The 18,830-nt window shown below is 43.4% G+C and overlaps 1 long non-coding RNA gene across 1 annotated transcript in view; it reads right to left on the bottom strand.

Annotated features, from left to right (window-relative positions):
* Positions 1-1,681: 1,681 nt before the first annotated feature.
* Positions 1,682-18,830, bottom strand: part of LOC148124222 (uncharacterized) — a 32,528-nt gene continuing 15,379 nt past the window's right edge. Inside the window, exons 2-3 of the long non-coding RNA XR_015739904.1 lie at positions 6,247-6,418; positions 1,682-1,709 (exon numbers count right to left, since the gene is read on the bottom strand). This is a non-coding gene — a long non-coding RNA (uncharacterized LOC148124222). The remainder of the gene's footprint in view (positions 1,710-6,246; positions 6,419-18,830) is intronic.

Raw genomic sequence — 18,830 nt, 5'->3', positions numbered from 1 at the left:
AAGCATTGGAGGGGGAAAAAGAGGTAAATGTCCAAAATTGGCTTCCAGGTGTTGTTTACTGTTATCCAATAAAGTAAATTAACTTCTGCCACAGTTTTTAATCTTTTTAAACTTTCTGTGTTTGCCAATGCAGAATCACAACTAACCAACATAACTATGGGATAAATGGTACAAATTCTAAATTAACTTTTGTTCTCCAATTTCTAGTAATTAACTGCTGGGCCACACACAGACATTCTAATACAGACCAGCATTGTTTCAGTATATGTCAATAGGAGGAAAGGGGTACTTTTTTCAAGATTTTTCTTTTAGTGTCTGTTTGGATTCCAGGAAAAAATATATATATAAAGCAAACTAACTAAACTTTCCAGCCGATTTGGTTCCAGCTGGGCTAAGCCCGAAATGAAAGAAGGACAGGGTAGAATAAGGATTTTTAGATCCGAGAAGCTGGCAGTTGCAGAGAAAGTCAAATGACTTTGCTTTCATCAGCTTCCAGACTTTCAGCTAGAAGAACAAATAAGTTTAAGGAGTATTTTTTTTTTTATTAGAATCCTATAGGCAAGAAAAGCAGACTGTGAGGTAAAGACAGCTTTCTGCCAACCCAGTTGGGCCTCCTAGCCTCCCCTTCCCCCTTCCTACATCCCCCTCTTGCCTGCCCACTCATTTCCTGCCAGTGTCATGTAGCCTCTTCTCTATGTAGGCTCTGCACTGAGGTTTTTCCTTGGTTCCCCTTTTAAACGTTGCTTCCCTGCTGCTCAGTTCCCTGTCACCTTCATCCCCTTAGACTGGTGCCGCTTACATCCATTCTTCCCTTAGTTTAATCTTAAGGAATACAGAAGAATCTGTTTCTGCAAAACAATATGAATAACAGGGTACATGAAAATCACATTGCCAGGGCCTAAATATGATTACTGTCATGATGGGTTATAGCACACTAAAAATTTTGTTAATGTTGTTGTGGGGTTTTTCTTTTTCTTTTCTTTTTTTGCTTGTCTTCCCATCCAAGAGGATAAGTTAATTCTGCTTATTCTGCACTTTGGATGTTGGCTGTACTCATATTCCCACTTGTTATTCACCACTTACTTTAATAACATTTGTTTTGAAAGGAAAAAAAGAACTAGATCCATTTTTTTTTCCTTGCAGTGGAATCCAGGGTAGACTATAAATTGGAAATCTAGCCAGGTACAGATAGTCCTTGACTTACGACCACAAATGGAACCAGAATTTCCGCTGCTAGGCAAGATGGTTTTTAAGGTAAGTTACTTTTTCAGTGTTATTGTAACTTTTAATAGTCATTAAATGAATGGGTATAAATTGAGAAGTACCTATATCAACTGTCCTACACTTTGTTTAGCCCCCCAAGGTTCCTGTACTAAATGCCTTTGCACAGATATGTCATATGCATCCTTGTGTCCCTCACATCCAGTTTCCTAAATGACCTATTCCTCTGAACATATTTAAACTGCTTTTCCTTACTTTTCTGAGTCACTATAACAGCAACAAGCCATCAGGATTAGAGAAAACATCTTGTAAGAGATAAGCTCCACATGTTTAAGTTCAAGAATCAAGATTTCTTCCAGAATTGCTTTCCATTCTAACTTACTCCCAGGGGAAGTTTTCTTCTAGACTCTGCATCTTTTTCTGGTAAATGTTGTCAAAAGATTCAGACTATGCCACAGTAAAATGAGAGTTCTAGTCTCCACAAATACCTGAAAAATAAGATTGAAGACAGCAAAATGTATGTGCATACAGTGGAATTAAATGAAAATGTTCTTGATCCATAGAAATCTGAATCTCTTTATAGAGGTCCTTCAGAGTGAGTTACACTTGTGGTGGCTATATGGAGATGTCCCCCTAGTCTCCTTGGCAACAAAACAGGACAAAACAGTCTGCCTTCTTGTGAGGGAGTCTAACCTCCATGTGCATCTCCAGAAATTAAGTTGTATGCTAAAATTTGATTTGCACCACATACAAGACTAAATCTGATTGGTTAGTTTGTGATTTAGTATGTTGTATAAATCCAGCCTGTATACTTAATTTATGGTTCAATATATTAAGGGAATCTAAGCAATGAGTTAAGCCAGTAAACCAGCATTCAGTTAACCCTGGATTATTATGTAAACAGTCTAAAACTGATCCAAAAGTTGAGCTTCTAAACCAGAAGAAAGCACTTACCTGACAGCTTTCGTGCAAATAAATACAATATATTGTGCAAAACCACCACTGCAAAATTTGAGGATACCAATGAAATTCTTTGGATGCTTCAAATTAAAGGGAAACTGAACTGTCCAAAGGTGGAAAGTCAGAAATCAAAACAGGAGGAGGGAGTGTGAACTTGTCTGTTATGTTATGTAGGGAGTCAGAGCTTTTACTTGGACATTTTGTTTAACATTAGACAGTGCCCAAGCAGTCTGAAACTCCTCACTTGATTTGTTTTGCTGGGTTATTACCACCTGTTACACTGCTGTTCCCCACCTAGACCTTGATGGTTGCAGTTATATCAGCTAATCTGAGCTCCATTATTTAGTTTGGCATTCATAAAGAGAAATATTTTTGAATGATATTTCTCTCCCAACACGATGAAGGTTCTCCAATGGTAGTATGTCCTGTCTCTGCTCTCCTTCTCCCTAAATCTGATGCATTGTGATACCAGAACAGGATAGATAAATCATAGGTCTCAAATTTCCCATTCTGTCAGCTGGGTATAGCCAATGAAAAGACAGAGTCCCAAAGAACTGAAAAATACTTGGCTATCTACTCCAAATATTCATACACAAAATTCATGCACCGCACTACCATATCCCAGTCACACCTGAATAGTTTGCTGCTTAATTGTTATACTACATTGCATCAAAACCTAAGCTACAAATATTTTTCACCATTTCTAACTACATTGCAGCTCTGCCTCTGGCACTGTGGTTTGGTACCGGTAACTGCAGGATAACATATAAATTTATTGGTTGCTAGCCTGACATGTTTCTGTTCATGTTTCTTCTCCAGTTCTTCAATCAATTCAGTAGGTTTATATAATCATACCTTCTTCATAATTTTCACTGGGAAATTATCATATCAGACTCTAAAGCCCAGAGCCAAATATTTACCCTTTTCCATCCAAAAACCTTAATTGTGATCCTAAATATTTCATTACAACTCTTAGAGATATGAGAAATTATAAAGATTGTTAACTGTAAAGCTATAGACACTAAATTTAAATTGTATTTAAATTTAACAGTAAGTTAAATATTAAATGCACTCTTTTTTTTTGCTTTCAACCCCCTATTTTTTTTTAACCAGGGTTCCCAGTCTGGTAGTCAAAGTATTACCTTTGCTTAAAAATACTACTTGCTCTTTTTAAAAATCATCAAAAAAGGTATTGCCCACAGTAATAACCAACTTCCTTTCGTCATAGGTTATGAAAAAAATACTAAGTTTTCCTTTCTATTCCATCCAACCTGTAATGTGGTCAAACCAGGATCCAAGCAGTACTGTAGAGAAAGACACTGCTATAATGTACAAATGCCTTTTTCCTAGCTTCCTTTTCACAAAATGCATAGACTGAGATATTGCTTGCCAGCCTTCCTGCCAATACAGTAGCATCCTTGACCTTCATGCATGAAGCTAAGACTGAAATATGAGGCTTATGCTTCTGTGTCACAAGATGTGGCAACACCTAGCAAAGCAGAGAGAAGATCACCAGAAAATCCCATTATACATCCTATTCTTTGTATATGGATGGGAGACCACCAGAAAATCCTATGATACATCATGTTCTTTTTATCTGCCTACAAATGTACACATGTCAGCACAATGTCGGATAGAAACCAGTTCAGGAATGGAGAGAAAGAATGAAAGCTGCTGCTGTTTCACTACCAATGCTAGTTTTTAAAGGGACCAATATAAATAAGAAATCTAACAGATCTGCTTTCACTCATATCTGCAGTAATTTGATAGGAAACGTTGCATATGACAAACTTCTTTTTGAAAAAAAAATTTAAGATACAAAATGTCTCTAAGGACATTTCCTCACTTCTGGGGGAAAGTATCCATTTCTCTTTGAGTCGACAGAAAATTAGACTGGTATGAAATTTTCTTACCTTATTATAAATTCTTCCCCATGTCTACTGTCTTGTTTGTAACACAAGGCAATAGCTCAGTTGTCCTTAGAAAAGGAAAATACTGATTTAAACCCTGTAAAGCTAAGGTGAACAACATGAACACATTTTTTTTCATGGAGTCAATATATTCCAGAAAAAAAGGTTGCCAAGATGTGTTTGTACCGTAGTTAAACATGTCATTGATAGCTGCTTTATTACCATCTATAGCAGGGGTCGCCAACCTTTTGGACCTCAGGGACCACCAAACTTATAATTTTAGATCTCAGGGACCACTAACTGGTTCTGTGGGTGTGGCCTAAATTGTGGGTGTGGCTTAGTGGTCATGTGACTGGCTGGGCGTGGCTTGTATGTAAATATTATAAATATTTATATAGATATTGAATTTTTTTATAAAAAAGAGCAACTTTTACCCAAAATCGGGCAAAGCAGGCAGGCAGATTGAGTTGCTCACAGAATCACAGATTTATTCAGAAATCTATCTATCTGCCATTGGCTAGCTCAGTCTGTCACATAAAATTTGCTTGCAAACTCACAAATTAACTCACCCCACATCATGTATGTAAATATTGATTTTTTTTATAAAAAAGAGCAACTTTTACCCAAAATCAGGCAAAGCAGGCAGATTGAGTTGCTCACAGAATCATTCAGTGATCTATCCATCTGCCATCGGCTAGCTCAGTCTCTCAAATTTGCTTGCCGTGAGTCTGCACTGAATTTGCTTGCAAGCAAACCTTCAGTTCTAAGGGAGGTTCAGCTGTACACTTAAAAGCAGAGCCGAAGATTCTAGAGACTAGCTAGAAAGCAAGAAATCCAGTCATTTCCTGCTTCCTAGCTAATCTAAATCTCCCAGCACAGCAGAACAGATGATGGTTGGAAAAAGGAAAAATAGCAATTTAGCAGGCAAGTTTACCAGGTAAGGAGTGAGTGGGCGGGGAGGCCATATGGGTGGCGCAGACTTGTGTTTCTGCTCAGCCTGGATTAATTGCCATGGGGGGGTGCTCTGGGGGTGAGATTTCTCTGCGGCCCACCAAAATTTTCTCGTGGCCCACTGGTTGGTAACGACTGATCTATAGCCAATATCACATAGTTGGCAACCCAAAATAAAACATTATTGGAAATAGATCCATCTATATACACATCCATCTGAGTAAACAGTGTAGTACCATGAGTTTTGCATTAAGACTTGGAAGAGGCAAAATTTCATTTTTGTTTAATGTTCTGACTCCAAGTTTTTCCAAGTAGATGCCTATAAATTTTTTTTAGAAATAATGGTTGTGCTCAATTTACAACAATACAACAGACTGAAAAATCTGTCATTAAGCAGTACGATTGTTAAGGTATCATGTGACAACACCCAATTTTACACTCCCCCCTCCTTTTTTTTGAATAAGATATTATACTAATGCCATTTGTGCCCTTCCCTGCCAGCTTCCCCATCGACTTTGTTAGAAGTCATCTGGGAAGATCGCCAAAAGTGATCATGTGACTCCCAACATTGAAACTGTCATGAAGGTGCCAGGTGCCCAGATCACAATCATGTGACTGCAAGGATGCTGAGACAGTCTTCTGTCAATGCTGTAATAGTCGTAAGCATGAGGAGAGGTTGTAAGTCACTTTTTTCAACACTGTCATAACTTTAAATGGTTGCTAAATAAATAATTGTAAGTTGAGGACTACTATAAATGAAGTAAGGCTTCTCCAGAGGAATTCCAATTAAGTTATGTGGCTTAAAATCTTACAACCAATCTTTTTCTATTTCAGTCTTTATTTAAAAGCCCCCTGAAGTAGGGAACTATATTTCTGTCTAGTGATAATTATTATAACTTGATCTCCATCAATGCCTGCTGCAGGTTCCATTTTCTTCTCCATTCATTGTTTTTCCAACTCACCATTGTCTTTCAGGAAATTCACAAAGAAATGGTCAAATGCAAGGGACATACTTTTTGGAAAAATGATAGTAGGAAACAAGCACATCTCTTAGAGAGTGCTGTAAAGCACTAGGAAGCGATATATAAGCGTGCTATTGTTGTCTCAGGGCTCTTGCAATTTATATATCCAGTGTAAAGGAGTTCTTGCAAAGCTTGGTCCAATAATCATTACCAACTATAGAGGGTGATGCTCAAAATGGTACCTATTTATCTTCTCACGTTTTCAAGCTTTTGAACTGTTGGTTGGCAAGAGCGGAGGCAAGGATGGGGGCTCACCCCGTCACATGGAACTCAGGTCTTGAACCTGGGCAGGCAGCTTTCCAGCTGACAAGCCCAATGTTTTAAGTGCTGAACCACTGAGCCACCCCATATTCTCTGGAGGAAGAAGAAAAAAACTTGTCAAAACAATGGAATATATTCTCAGAGACTTGGTTACGTAGTTTTTAATTATTCAATTTGTACTCTACTTTTCTATTTCTATAGACCCTCAACACTACAAACAATTAATACAATGATTATCTTAAAGGGTCAAGTAGAAGAATGAGGAACATGAGATGTTATGGAAATCCAGTTTCTAAACTCTAGCCAGAGTAGCCAGTAATGGAAGCTGGTGTCCAAGAACATTTGAAGAATCCCCAGTTCTATATAAGGTTTAAAAAAAATGGAATTTTACTCTGTAAAACTATAGAGGGTGGTGCTCATTTCTGTTCCAAGGCCATTGAGCCAGAGCTGTCTGAAGACATTTCTTGGGTGATATGGCCAGCATGACATCATGGAATTGTTACCTTCCCACCAAAGTTTATTTATCTACTCGTATTTACATGCTTTCGAACTGCTAGGTTGGCATAAACTGGGGCAAGGAACATCCCATTATATGGAGTTCAGGTATCTAACCTGAGCTGCTGGCTTTCTAGCCAACAAACCTAGTGTCTTAACCACTGAGCCACTGTGCTGACCCTCTATATAAGGAATAATCTATACATCATAAAATGAAATTGGAATTTGCAAACGTTAGTCCTGACTTCTCTGCATCATCTTAAATTGTTATTTGTGCTGGAAAATGATGGGTGCATTCTGTAAGTTAGCCCATTTGAGGTATTGTGACTGGGAAAAAAATGTTCTATGATGCATCATTTCACCCATTTAAAAGTTATAGACTTAAGAGTTTTAGTAGAATTTAGGATATATGAAAGTGGTAACTTCATGAGACACATATCATTTCACTCCCCTGCCCTCCTCTAGATGCCTACACTGATATCCAATGATCTCTTACACCAGGACCATATTGGCAGGGAATATCACTCATCCTTTCCCTATTGGACAAGGACCTTGGCTTGGGTGCCACAGTGCTAGGGAATTACATTCTGTAGTTTGCAAGATTCTAGTTTTCATTTTCACTCATCTGCATTAGTTTTTCAATCAAATTTAATTAGGGTTTTAGAACTGCTTTGCATTTGACTGGATTCTGGTATTTGCACATCATGGCTCATCATATGAGTATACAGGTAATCACCGGATTATGAACATTCCCTTAGCGAACTTTCGAAGTTATGTGATAAGTGCCCCCTAATGTTTACAAACAAGTCCCAAAATTACAGATGTTGCAGCACCAGAGCAGTTGTTCACTCTTACGAATGACTGCAGAGGCTCTGCAATGTTTGCCCTGCCTATTCCCCCCCTCCTTCTGTGCCAGGTTTCCATAGACACTAGGCCTGTAGATACCCACCTTGCAAATATTTAAAGAGCCTTTGCTTTCTTGGCCTTCAGCGAGTACGCAGAGAAAGGAGGACTAAAAGATCATGCTAGATCTGTAGTCACAGTGTTGATCTTGCATGATCTCAAAGTACTTTAGGCCTGTGTTCTCTGCAAATAGAGGCCTGGATGAGAACTGCAGCAAAAGGCTTTGCAAATGGAGGGAAGGTCTGAAACATCAAAGCTTTCCCTCCATTTGCAAAGCTTATGCCATCTTTGCAAAAACCCTTTGCTGCTGAGAATGGAGCCCCCGGAGGGAGCAGGCGCCACTCCAGAGCTCCATTTTCACCAGGAAAGGCCTTTCCTCAAGGCCTATGCTGAAGAGAAGCTCTGTTTTCAAGTGCCCCATGTACATGCAGATGAAGTTTGCAGTCTCCATCACAGCAACAAGTCTTTGAGTGACCCTAGGGCAGTTTGAAACTGAGCACTTTGCTTGAAAATAGAGTTTTTCATTCTGTTTCCTACCCTCCCCCTGAGTCACTCAAACACTTTTTGTCCAGACAAAGACTGGAAACTTCTGGGGTTCATGGTCTCGTGCAAGTTCAGGCATCCATCCGCTATTGCAGAAAATGGGTGCCTGATATCCCATAGGACCAGGGCACCTGGAAGGTTCCTGTCTCTTAGGAAAAAGTGGTTGCGCACTCATAAGGGGCTTGGAGCAATGCAAGTTTGCTGCCCCAGAGCCTCACTTCATGCCAAAGTTTTTCTGCATGAAGCCTAGAAGCCTTTGGAGGAGACTCACTGAGGCTGTCCGCTGCTTCAGAAGTGGCAGGCAGGATCAGTAATCAGAGAAGCAGCACTTATTAAGCTCTCCCTTTGCTCTCGATGCTGGCCAGGAGCAGGCAAAGAAACAGAGACACTGGAGTGGAAACAGATCTTCACAAAGTAAGTGTCCCAGCGCAGCAGGTTGATGGAGGGAAGCAATTGTGGGGAGCATGAGGTATTTGTGGGTCAGGGGTGTGCTTGGGTGGCCTGAAGCAGGTGGCCTGTTCTACTAGCCCCCTCTCCCCATTGCCTTCCACATCCCAAGCTATTTCATGTACACGTAACTAAGGAGTTTTGCATTCGATTAGCAAATGCATAGGAAAAAGCAGGGAGTGATTGCATTCAAGATACGAAATTCACTCCCAATAATTTTTGAGTTATGAATGGAATTGGGTAGGCTCCATTATATTTGTAAGTTGAGGACTAGCTGTAGTATAATCCAAATAAATTCTATATTTATAATTCCATTTCTATATAAAAACTAACCCTCTTCTGCCCCATTGCTGATTGAGTTATAGCATGCATGCATGCATTTTTAAATTTTAAAAACTTGTCTGAAAAATTCCTTTCAAGTGTACAGCAAAACCCTGGGTTAAGAACACCCCAGTTTAAAGACAGCTCATAGTTAAAAACGGAGCCTATTATAGCAAAATTTGAGTTAAACACACATTGGTCAAGTTCATTATAGGATACTACTTATACAGTATAATGCAATAATATTATTTTGGCTTACATATAAATTCGACTTAAAAATTGACCTTGGGAACTGAATTTGTTGTTAAACTGGTTATTTCGGTTGCATAGCATTATTTAAATGACACTATATTTAAAACAATATGGAAGTCTGGTGAATTGCAAGGAGCAGATATCTTCAGCCTATGGATCCAGATGATCTTGCCACCCTATTTGATCAACAGTACTTTAAGTAAATTCATGATGTTATTTAGTTGGCTCCTCTTTGGGGCTAACATTTGAAGGGAATAGGCTTGATTATGGTCCTCATCAATTTTACATTGAGAAAAATGCCTGGGATTTAGTAGAACTTAGCACATGTATGACTAAGCTATTCTCTAATGTTTTAAATCAAAGGGGCAGAGTATTAAGCTTGTACACCATGTTCAGTTTCTAAATTCTTGGATTGGTTTACAAAGCCCTCCCAGCGACTGCCACATAAATTTGTAGTTTCTATTAAAATGGAAAAGGAGAATTACTAAATTCACAAGAAGTACTTATATTAGGCTCAATTAAATTAATTTAAATTTAAATGACTTGAAGTCAAATTTAATTTTTGCCCTAGCTCCACCTACTTTTGAAATATGGTTCCTGGCACACCACTCCAAAATTACATGCAGCCTTCAAGTCAGGAAAAAAAAGTGCAAGCCTAAATATTAGGAAGAGATTCAAATCAAGGCTGTACATTATAGTACTCCAAGGATTTGAAGGTGTAGGTAGAAGCCAGAATGATGGCATGTGCATTATAACATGAACATCAAATGTCTTGAGTAAGACAACTTGTATCAATTATGTTGGATGTCATGATATGATTAAGGAAGTATATGTCATTCATGCCATTGTATGTTGATGTCATAATCCAGATCATCAGGAGTTGTAGAATGTGCCCTTTGCTGATCCAATCCCTTAACTAGTCCCTTCTCTTATCAGACTTTGGTTATGTGACATTAAAGGTACTATCATCTTGTATTTGAATACATGTTCACTGTATACTCTTTAGCAAAGTAAAGGCACTCCACAGAATTATATCCAGGGGTGGGATTCTACCGATTTGTTATGATTTTGCAAAGTTCAGAGAACCAGCAAATCGTGTCACTGGCTCCCCTCCCCACCCACCCCTCCTCGCCCCATCCAGTCACTCCTCATGTCGCCTGCTCACCCACCATTGCTGCCTGCCTTATACATAAATTTATACATATATGCATAGGATTAAATAGTATATTTTGGATGTTCAGTAGTAGTAAATAAATAGACAGGGAAATTGTATCTCTTTGAGGCGAGGCGAGGCAAGGCACCCCTTGTCATGAGTGACGTCAAGTTGGTCCTGCCCACCCAATCATATGACCACACAGCACTCCTACCCAGTCACATGACCACCAAGCCATGCCCACAGAACCGGTTATTAAAAAATTTGAACCCCATCCCTGATTATATCCAAGGAAAATATATTCACTATATTGAGAAACCATCTCTTGTGAATGATAGTGGTCGTTCTTATGAGTTCTTTGAAGTCAAATATTGAAGTTCAAATTTAGGTAACTGAGTTGCTAGGTGCCCACATTGCACAAAAACACTTTTTTCAATTACAAGTTATTGAATCATCTATAGATTGGGCTCACATAAAAAGCTAATTCATAAGGGTTTTTTTTTCTAACTACAAGGAATTAGCCCAATACATTAACTCAAATCATATTAAGGATTAGTATCTTATGTGAAAATTTCAGACTGCCTAAATAACAGCATTTTGGGATGATCAAAGATGCTCTCCTGGAGGATTCTTGTCAAAGTCAAGAATTGCAAGTCTTTGTCTACCAAAAAAAGATGGGACAAGTCACAATAGCTTTGGAATCATGCTTGCACAAGAATCTCTGCAAGAAAGAAACAAGTTGCTATTAAACTAAGCTGTAAGTGTCTGCAGCTGTTGTCTCAGACCTCTTCTGCTTCATCTGCACAGGAGACAGAACATACTCAAGTCAGTGTTTATACTATTTTTCTCTGATCTTTCACTTTGCTGTTCACCTCTGCCAAGTTATATACTTTATCCAGAGCCCATGAATGTGACAAAATGGTCTGTATTCTCAATAGCCTGCAATACATTTCATGGAATTTTTAACACACAGTCGGTATATCTACTAGGAATATGCTTGCAGCAGTACAAAAATCAAGCAAAATGGTATCACTCACTTTCCCACTTGTGTTTATTTAAGTGCACGCACAAATATATTTAATATCAAAAATGCATTTTTGCCTCATACGTTATGGTTATTTTCTTTTTCTTTTTTATTTCTTAGTATTTACACACTGAAACATGCACAAAAAAGAGATATGGAATAACATCACCACTTTCCTTATCTTCCTAAGAGACAACCTACCTTTTTAAAATAACAAATGGAAGTTAAGAGGGATTTAGAATATACAGTTGGGGCAAATACTTCTTACACAGGGGTGGGCTGCTGGGGGTTCACAGGGTTTCGGGATAACCTTGAGCTAAGATTCTGCACAATTCGGAAAACCCTAAATCCCACTCCTGGTTGGCCCTGCCCACCCCTCCCCTCCCAGGAGTCCCCACACGGCCTGTTTTGGATGCAGGTAAGAGCAGGGTTTGCATGGAGGCTTGGAGAGGGTGAAAAATGGGCCTCCCAGAAGTTTGGGAAGGCAGGAAATGGGCTCATTTCTGGATTCCAGAGAGCCTCCAGAGCCCGGGAAGCCCATTTTCACTTTCCCAGAGGTGTGAGAAAAGCCTCTGGAGGCTGGGGAGGGCAAAAATGCCCCCCCACCATGGTGCAGGAGGCTAAGTAGGCCACGCCCACTGTGGCCATGCCCACCCAGCAACCCAGAAGAGAACCTGTTGCTAACATTCTTGAAACCCACTCCTGTTCTTATGGCAGTGGTGAGGAACTTTGTTTTTAGCCAGCGACCACACATTTTCATGAATGAAGGCGAATATATGTTTCCCAGGATAATATTGCAGGATCCAGTCACCGGGATTGGAGGTTCTGTCTTCCGAGCTTTCAGACTTGTGTGGAGCCCATCTTCAGGGAACTTCTCTCTAACTAGAGAGATGGGCTCATTCCAGCACAAGTCCAAAAGCTCCATTGGTCAGTTTCTTCCCCAAGGGAGCAGCCAGCTATAAAGCAGGCTGCGGGGTCCAACTGGCTGCTGATTGCTGCGAGCCAGTTCCAGGCTTGGCAAGCACGGTCAGCCCTTTATTTGTAAATAAAGTACTGTTGCACTCATGCTCTGGTTCAGCCTCTCATTGCTCAAACTTAACACTGGCGACGAGGATGGGATGGCTACCAGAAGCACCTTGCAACCGCTGAGTCACTAGCCACCGATCTACAGCCCAGAGAGAGCGATCGGTTGGCAACAGGGAAACGCTGATCCGCAGCCAGAGAGAGCGGTCAGCTAGCGAAACGAGCGATCAAAAAGAGCAAACGCAGATCCGCAGCCAGAGAAAGCGGTCTGAGTCAAAAGTTAGAAGCGCCTGTAGCCGCTTGTTAGCCTCGCTACGGGAAAGTGAAGCGCTGCAGCCGCAGCCGCTCTGCATTTGGCGCGAAATTCAAACGGGTGTCATTTGAATTTCGGCCAGTAGGAATCACAGCACAGCGCTGTAGAGAGTCACTAACGCCCACTTTTTTGGCGCGAATCAAGACACCTCCAACGGCTAGCAGCCAACGTGGTAACCCAGAGAGAGAGAAAGAGAGGGTAGCAAAAACCTCTCCAGAGCTGATATCACTTGTAACTCACGAGCGTCGTAGTCCCAGAGAGATTTCTCCCGCAGGTAGCCCAGCCGCTCCAGCACCATGAGTTCCAATCCAGTATTCCCGGCGTTTAAACCAGACGAAGAGAAGTGGGAATCGATAAGAACCGCTTTCAATCATTACATCGATGCGGTCGGCCTGTCGGATGCGGAGAGCATCGGAAAAATCCTATTTCCTAATCTACTGCGGAGCCACCGCTTACGATACCGCTGCAGCACTCGTGGCGCCGAGAGAATTAAAAACGCCCGTGGTCCGGAGTTGCTTGAGATCCTCACAAACCACTACGCCCCAGACCTTCACAAATCGCCAGGAGGTTCACGCTCCGAATGAGGAAGCAATCAAGTAAGGAGACCATCAACCAATATATGGCCGCCTCAGAACAGCAGCCCTGCACTGCGGGTTTGGAACATACCTAGAGGACATGCTCCTCGATCAATTGGTTTGTGGGGTCAAGGATCTCAACCTACAGAGGCGACTGCTAGCTAAGAAAGACCTCAACCTCGCAGCAAGCGGTAGAGGAGGCCCTAGCAGCCGAGCTAGCTACGAACTCAGCCACCGAAATTCAGGGCCCAAGCGCCAAGCTAGCAGCGCTCCCAGTCCATTCCGAAGAGGTGGAAGCGGAGGAAGGCCACAACGATGAGAACGATGTCCATCGCCTCACCAATGACAGACGGTCGCAGGTAGGGGCCAAACAAGAATACACCGGTCCACCCAAGCACATCACCCTGTGCCTAGCCTGTGGGGATCACATCAAAGGGCCACCTGCAAGTTTAAAGGAGCCGCTTGCAACAACTGCCATAAGAGGGGGCACATTGCGAGAGTCTGCCAAGCCCCCAAAGCGCTGCACAAAGACCCCGTCCTCGCACTCGGGACCACAGAGGCAAGTATTAAACTGTCGCACGCACCGCCTTGCCAGGCGACTTGCCACTCTGTTAGTAAAATTTCTCTCTCCGTTTCCCTAGAAGGTAAACCGTGCCACATGGAGGTTGACACAGGGTCAGCGCTCTCAATAATCTCGTGGAACACCCTCAAGAGACTCCACCCCAGCCTATCTACTACCCGGCTTCAGAGATGCCAGTTCGGTCTGAAGGACTACCAGGGGAAGGCCATTCCCGTGATCGGCAGAGGCAAGTTCTTTGTCAGTTTTAGAGCTTTTAAAGGCCACCTACCTCTAGTGGTAGTTAACGGCAACCTACCCACCTTATTGGGGCTCGATTGGTTTCCCCACCTCGGCCTAGGGTTAACAGGAGTCCATGCTGTCTCAACCTCAGACACTGACTCCTTATTCGCTGACTACGCAGATGTGTTCAGCGAGGAGCTGGGGTGTTATAATGGAACCCCCATCTCGCTCACCGTTGACCCCAGGCAGCCCCAATCAGATTAAAACCACGTAGAGTTCCATTTGCTATTCGACCAAAACTAGACGCTGAATTGGATAAACTACTAAAACAAGGGGTCATTGAGCCAACAGATTTCGCCAAGTGGGAGACGCCCATTGTCACACCCTAAAAAAGATGGTAGCCTGAGAATTTGCTCGACTACAAGACAACAATCAATAAATATTTACAAGTTAGCGCCTATCCCGTGCCCGCTATTCAGCATTTATTGCATACATTCAACCGGGCAGTATTTTTGCTAAATTGACATGTCTCAAGCATATCAACAGTTCCCTGTTGATAACCAAACAGCGGAACTTCAGACCATCGCCACTCACAGGGGTGCCTTCCGATGCAAGCGCCTCCAATTTGGCGAAGTGTTGCCCCGGCATTTTTCAATCCTCATGGAGCGGATTTTACAGGGCCTCCTGGTGTAGTACCCTACTGACGACATCTTGGTCTCGGCCAGGGACAGACCCCAACTCTTCCAGAGAGTGCGAGCAGTGTTAGAGAGGTTCAGACAGCATGGCCTCAAGTTAAAAAAGAAAATGCGCCATTGCCACTAGACAGGTGGACTTTCTGGGTTATAAAATTGACGCCTGGCATTCACCCCTGGAGTCCAAGGTCAGGGCGATCCACGAAGCTCCCACACCAACCTCCAAAACGGAGCTACAAGCTTTCTTGGGACTCCTAAACTTTTATGCATCCTTCTTGCCCCATAAAGCCTCAGTAGCCGAACCCCTACACAGATTACTAGACAAAAAGTCACCGTGGCACTGGGGGCACAAAGAAGACCAGGCGTTTAACGCCACAAATCACTACTTACGCCAGAGGCAGTGCTCATCCAATTCGACCCCAACCTTCCTTTAGTACTGGCAGCAGACGCATCCCCTTTGGAATTGGGGCGGTCCTTAGTCACCGACTCGCCAATGGCGCCGAGGCCCCCATCGCTTTTTTCTCCAGGACGCCTCGCCACGGAGCGAAATTACAGCCAAATAGACAAGGAAGCCCTAGCAGTTGTTGCAGCCGTGAAAAAGTTTCACGAATTCCTTTTGGCCACTTTTTCGAACTGGTCACCACCATAAACCCTCCTGGGCCTACTGGCCGGCGACAAACAGACACCTCAAGTCCTCTCCCTCGGATGACACGGTGGACGCTTTTCTAGCGGCCTACTCATACAAACTTATCCACCGCCCGGCAAAACTCTATCCCACGCTGACGCACTCAGTCGCTGCCCCTTACCCGCTCCGGCTGAAGACCCAGCTCCTGTCAATGCCATTTTTGAAATCACCCAGTTGGACCTGCCCATCACCGCCTTGACATCGCCGCCAAAACCAAGGCAGACCAAACGCCGCCCAGGTGCTCGACTGGGTGAGGAGGGGGCCGGGAGGCAATGTTGATAACAAATTCGCACCCTTTAAGACTCGCATGCAGGAGCTGTCCAGTTTGCAGGGTTGTCTACTGTGGGGCACTCGAGTGATCATTCCGACCTCGCTCGCACTCCGAGTCCTGGAGGCGCTGCACGAGGGACACCCCGGCATTGTGAGAATGAAGGCGTGGCACGCAGCTACGTATGGTGGCCGGGTCAGACGAGGACATTGTCAATTGGGTAAGTTCCTGCAGCATTTGCCAGGAATCCCGTCCTGCTCCCCCATCGCCACCCCTACCAGATGGGAGAGCGCCAGCGCCCTTGGTCTAGAATCCATATCGATCTGGCCGGCCCTGCATGGAAAGATGTTCCTAGTGGTCGTGGACGCTATTCCAAGTGGATAGACGTGGCGCAGCTATCCACGACAACCACACTAGCAATCACCAACGTGTTAACGCGCCTGTTCGTACCCATGGACTACCCGACTCCTTGGTCTCCGATAATGGCCCACAGTTCGCATCAGTAGAATTCAGCCGCTTTGCAGCCAACCTAGGCATTCGCCACATTTTAACAGCCCCATTCCACCCTGCGAGTAATGGGTTGGCTGAAAGGGCCGCCAGGACCACCAAAGAGGCCCTCGCTAGGTTTGGCAGAGATGACTGGCACCACAAACTCTCACGGTTCCTGATGAGCCAGCACTCAACCCCTGTGCAGTCACCAATAAGTCCCCAGCGGAACTTCTGATGGGCCGACGCCTGAGGACTGTATTGATAGACTGCACCCACAATACTGCCTTGACTCTCCCCTCGCTTCCACTTCGGGGTTAGACATTTTATGTTACAGGAGCCGATATTCGCCAGGAATTTCGCTGGGGACCCACTTTGATTCCGGGCGAAGTCATCGCCGCCACCGGGCCGAGATCATATAGAGTCAGGCTGGAGGACGGTCGCGCCTGGAGGAGACACATAGACCAACTCAGAAGGCGCCTCAGCAACCTCGCAAACAAGGATCCAGAGTCTCCAGTCGAAGGGGAACCGTCCCATCCGCCACCCAGCCACATCGCACCCAGTGACCAGTCTGCGCCAGCGGTCGCCCGGTCAGCCCAAACCCGGACAACAGCGCCCAGAGAGTTGATCAACCGGATCCAACCCACGAGAGTTTGACTCCAGAAACCAACCCGGTGGTTTCCGAGGATGCCCAGTCCAGAGAGAGTGTTGGTGACACTATGCCAGCTCAACCGCCACAGACTGATGCCGAACAGTCAGACAATGTTCCCGAGTTGCGCCGCTCCGGGCGCCAACACAAACCCCCATCTACCTCAAGGACTATGCGTGTTCGCATCTGGGGGAAGGGGTGTTATGTCCTGAGGACTCAAGGAGTTCTCACCAGGTCCACTCACTTGTGTGGGCGTTATTTCCCCATTCCCATTGGTCAGTTCTCCCCAGCAGCCAGCTATAAAAGCAGGCTGCGGGGTCCAACTGGCTGCTGATTGCTGCGAGCCAGTTCCAGGCTTGGCAAGCACGGTCAGCCCTTTATTTGTAAATAAAGTACTGTTGCACTCATGCTCTGGTTCAGCCTCTCATTGCTCAAACTTAACAATTATCATAAGAGCATGTCTAAAATGACAATATTCAATTTGCACTCTGAAAAATTATCACATTGATGGTGGGCTTTTGTGGCTTGGTTCTGGGAACTGCAGGAGTTCAAAAATTAGCTTGAGAGTTACATGCAGCCTGTGAATAACATGTAACCAGGAGTGGGATTCTAGCGGTTTAGACTGGTTTAGACAAACCCCTTGCCCTGAAAATCAGCTGGCAGCGAATCAGTTCGCTGTGACTATCATGTGGGCCCACCCCCCGCCCCTGCACTTTACTTACTTATATCATCTCAGCTGATTAGCTGGTTACTTTTGCCGTAGAGCTATGGCCCTTTGACGTGCATGTTGTAGGTCTCAGGGATGCAGAACAATGGAATATGAGTAGATTTTGAGTCAGCCTTAATCATGATTTATTGTCAGTGTTTTTCAAAATTTGGAAGCCTTCAACTCCCAGAACTCACCATCCAATTGTCTGGGAAATTCTGGAAGTTGAAGTCCACACATCTTGAAGTTGCCAACTTTGAAAAACACTGTTTAATGCTATACATGACAAATATAGAAGGCCAAAACTACCTATTTGGTCTACCTATAGGGAAGGAGTGAGGATGTGAGGATTGTATGCCAAGTCACGGCAACAAAAAGGCAGATATTTAAAAGTAAGAAATAAAACTAAACTACCATTGCACATACATACATACATATATACAGCAGACATGCCCATGTGTGTGTTCATTCACTTACCTGTATAAAATGTCTTTTCCTGAGACAGAGGAGGGAAAAACTGCTATACTAAGAAATTATCACAAGGAGAGCAGCTTCGAAAGCTAATAATTAACTAAACAGTTTGCCTAGAGTTCATTCAGTCTAGCTAGTCTGATTTGAATAAAGTTAAAAACAAAGCAAAAGTAAGGCAAATGTGTGGATGGAAAAAACATACATGAGATCCATGTTCACAAGGTTTGTATGTTGTTTTGTCCACCCTTTATAGCAGAACACCATTGTGACCTTTATGTCATGTTCACTGTATACCTTTAGCAAAGTGCTAAAGGCACTCCACAGAATTATATCCAGGTGGATTCTACCGGATTTGTTATGATTTTGCAAAGTTCAGAGAACCAGCAAATCGTGTGTCACTGGCTCCCCCCCACCCACCCTCCGCCCCCATCCAGTCACTCCTCATGTCGCCTTGCTCACCCACCATTGCTGCCTGCCTTATACATAAATTTATACATATATGCATAGGATTAAATAGTATATTTTGGATGTTCAGTAGTAAGTAAATAAATAGACAGGGAATTGTATCTCTTTGAGGCGAGGCGAGGCAAGGCACCCCTTGTCATGAGTCGACGCCGTTGGTCCTGCCCACCCAATCATATGACCACACAGCACTCTACTCAGTCACATGACCACCAAGCCATGCCCACAGAACCGGGGT

The sequence above is a fragment of the Pseudonaja textilis genome, chromosome Z (assembly GCF_049901715.1).
Source record: "Pseudonaja textilis isolate UNSWEBS1 chromosome Z, rPseTex1.2, whole genome shotgun sequence".
Classification (NCBI taxonomy): Eukaryota; Metazoa; Chordata; class Lepidosauria; order Squamata; family Elapidae; genus Pseudonaja; species Pseudonaja textilis.
The sequence above is the reverse complement of the archived record's forward strand: the minus strand, read 5'-3'. Positions and strand labels throughout refer to the sequence as shown.